Source organism: Embiotoca jacksoni, unplaced genomic scaffold (assembly GCF_022577435.1).
Source record: "Embiotoca jacksoni isolate LCO1_2020_lvr unplaced genomic scaffold, fEmbJac1.0.p SCAF_21, whole genome shotgun sequence".
Classification (NCBI taxonomy): Eukaryota; Metazoa; Chordata; class Actinopteri; family Embiotocidae; genus Embiotoca; species Embiotoca jacksoni.
This window is the reverse complement of record NW_027185352.1, coordinates 9,187,691-9,191,698: the sequence shown is the minus strand read 5'-3', so window position 1 is coordinate 9,191,698 and position 4,008 is coordinate 9,187,691.

Here is a 4,008-nt window from a genome sequence, read left to right as displayed (position 1 = left end):
GTGGTGTTTCATACCAAGAATTACTGAGACAGTTCACAGTTTATTTCCAGGAAGAGAACTTTGGTCGATTGGTGACCGGAAGGCTCACCCTCCACACTTTATTTACAAGGATGGACATGTATGTAGGAACAACATGCAAATACACCTATAAATGATGTGGGTTTTGTAGCCTTATATTTTATTTTAGTTACTTACACAGGCCTGAAAAAAAATGCTAATGTTGCACTGGATCTGCTGGATGTGTAAATAGGCTATTTGCTAGCACATTTAGTCAATTCATGACTTTCATAATGTCATAACATCAGATGTTTTGTTTCAGCTGGTTTCTACTGGCTCTAAGTAGTGCAAAATCATTTATTGCAAGTTAAAAAAAAATTATGTTCTTAGTCAAATATAAATATCAAGGCTACTTAATGATACTTTACTGAAAAACCTCACAGCATACCATATGATTTCATTTAATAAGAGGTATTACTCTATCTCTGTGTGGCCACTGTCCTGAACACAGACACATATTTCCACAACACTGAATACTAAGTTTTCCACCATCGTCTTTCAATATAAGCCCAAAACAGCCAATCCAGGAATATGAAATGTATATTTTTCCCTCTGAGATTTTGTTATTGTAATTTAGTAGTGGTGTAAGTCTCTATGTTTACCAGATGTTGTGTGATTTGGGGAAATAAATCTGTCTTTACAATCACATTGTGAGGACCTGTTTCCCTTTTAAGGACAACAAGCAACTCCCTACAATGTTACTTATTCATTTTGAGGGTGGAAACCCTCAAACCTTATTATAGCTTAAGGTTACAATAAAGGTCAGGTTAGACATCATCTGATTAGTTTCTAGGAAATGAATGTAGGTCAATGTAATGTCCTCTGAAGTGATGGAAACGTGTGTGTGTGTGTGTGTGTGTGTGTGTGTGTGTGTGTGTGTGTGTGTGTGTGTGTGTGTTTTTGTTTGTGTGTGTAAAAGAGAAAAGAGAGCAATAGACAGAGAATAAATCATGATGAGAAAAGGTGATGTTCACTCAAAGGACAGAAAAGCAGAGAAATATCAGCGATAAAGCAGAAGAAAAAGACCCATATGGCAGAAACGGACCGAATATGAAACCGAGAAAGTGGGAGATGATTTGTCACATAGATGTTCTGTAGTATTGACCATCTTAACCAGCGAGGGTGGAGTTTTCAAGGATGTGGCTGTCTGTAGATGACTGTGGCTGGGATGAAAGGAAAGGAAGCACACACACAACGTGCGCACATACAAACCCACAGAGTGAACATGTATGTAAATGAGAGGCAATCCTCTAGATCTGGTGAACAGATGAAGTTAATTGTTTCCATCCGTCTCAAATGGGCAAGTCAGAAATCAAATAACCCTACACAGACACACATAACAGGGCCTTTTTCTCTTTCTATTGGGCTTTCTCTCCATCTTTCTTTCTTCCCTTCTTTCTCTCTTTCTCTTTCTTTCTTTCTTTCTTTCTTTCTTTCTTTCTTTCTTTCTTTCTTTCTTTCTTTCTTTCTGTCTCTCTCATCAGACATTCCAGTGTTACCCATAAAAGCGGTTAATACACTTAAGGATGGGTCACCAACAGATGTTTGTAGATGATTAAATCTCCTCTGACATGATGAAACATGCACGCTTGTCTCTGTTTTCCAATACCTTTCTCGCCTCTGTTGTGTTGTCTTTTTGTTTACTATTGTACAGTATAGAGTGATTAAGGAGACCTATGATATGATAGACACAATTGGATTCTTTACTTAGGTAGTACCAATATAGTTAAAAATACTAAATCCACTGGTTCCCAAAAATGTAATACAATATTAATAAATGAGTGTATAAAAACCTTAAAATAAGAATTGTTGTGTTTTTGTTAAGTTTGGATGAGATTGTGGGAATGCTTGAAAAGAGAGGGTGAAGTGAGTACTATTCAGTTGGTTGCAGTGATTAACCTCATCACTAGATGCCACTAAATCTTTCACACTGCCCAGAAAAAAAGCACAACATTTGCCTGAATTGTGGAGATGTATAAAATAGCATGAAGGGAAACTAAGTAAAATTTTTATTTCTTCTAACATACATTTTCAAATCAAACAACCAATATCACTCTCTGTCCAGCAGAATGAAAAATGACAGTTGAGAGGAAGAAGACCATAAAGGTCAAGGTTTCATATGCATGTCCGACCAGTGAGTCACATGGTGGTATGGATGAAATGTGAGGGACGTTAATCTTCTCTGAATCAACAAAAGCGACTGGCGGAGCGGTAAAAGTGGCCGTACTGGCACCTGAATTAACTTTTGTAAAGTCTAAATCAAACAGAGAGATGTTTATGCAACATGAGTGCTTTCCCATGAGAATCAAGTCAAACTGATTTATCCCTTAAAACACACTGATTGTGCTCTGTGCACTAAGACAACCTGACCTAGTCTGTTTATTTGGGTTCAGTGTTAAAAAAAAATTCCAATCGGGTAATGTGACCTGTGCGACCTCTTTGTGGTGTTCGAATTTACCCCCCAAATCCTTTACCGTGAAATCCACACGTTTATGGAGAGCAATAAAATAGATACAGGACTATTTGTCTTTTGCTCAGTGGAAACAGGAAGGTGGTGGTAAATTTATTCAAATCCCCTTGGACATTTGTAAGGTGTCCTGGGGTAAATTCCATCTCAAAGGTCGTGGAGGGTCACATAGCTAGAGTCAATTAACCCACCGCAGCACCGTTATTCAAACTTTAAAGATATAAGATTTCAATAGGTGCTGTATCTTTTGGAAGCACCTATAGCTGCAGTCTTATTGTTCACAGTATTAGCATTTGCTACAGTTTTCTGCTTCGTTTCAGTGGTTACAATTCAAAAACAGTTGCGTGAACAAAGACAGTGATTCAGTAGGTTCCAGTAAACTATAATTAGACTGGGCATGTGAGGTGAAAGGCATTAACTAAAGTTGATTCAGCCTTTCATTTAGTATGGAGTTAGGCTGGTATTTTTCTTACCCCAAATGATGTGTAATTATCTTTTAAAGAACGTTTTTCCAGGAATTAACGTTTATGTGCACTGAGAATAAATACAGTCATTGTTTCATGTCAAAAGTCAGGGTAAATTTAATTATTTAATTTAGGGAAATTCATTTGGCAGTAGAAGCATGTATTTTGTAGACACAATTGAAATCCAAAATGTAAATTGCTGATTGTTAAAAACATACTGTAAACATAATAACAACATTCTACAACTGTAAAGTGTATCAGAAAAGTGGCCCTTGAGATAAAAGTACATAGTAAATACTATAACTAAACGCTGAGGCAAGCATCCAACGTTAGAGGTTAAGATGGTTAAGTATCAGTTGGCAACTTATTATCATTTTATTGGACATTAGTCTGTTGCACAGGCTACACATGCATATAGATATATATCATATGAGCAGCACCACATGTACTTCACTTAGAAGTATACAAGGCCTTGTGAGGAACAGGCCACAGGTTAATTAACTAGAGAGAGCACATGAGAGTTAGGAGCAAGAGAAGAAGCCTTTTTAATGTTGTAGTCTCCAATTGGGGACAAATTAATTGAGTCATGTTGATACCACGGAGAGAATCATTCTATGTCCACTTATGGAGAGAACAAGGTTGTGTCATTGCAACTTTATCAGTATTTTTAACTACATCACGAACCCATTTCTTTGAAACATCTCAATAGACCGCAACAGAACCATAAAAACAGAGTTTTATTTCATTCACGCCGTTGCCTGTGGACTTGTTGAATGTGGGATGACATCAATAATAAAGATCAATAATTAGAGACTTCAAATGTCACCCAAAGTGTTTACCCCTACAAACACACATTGGCACACACACAGATACCATATTTTTGCCAGGTGTTGTCCTAAGTAGTAATTAAAGAAACATAAAAACCAAGTGAAGCAGTCCAGCAGGTCGTAAAACTGATGTTTTGACACCCAGACCTCAACGTAAAAACGCAATACATCCTGCATGTTAAATTAGATTATC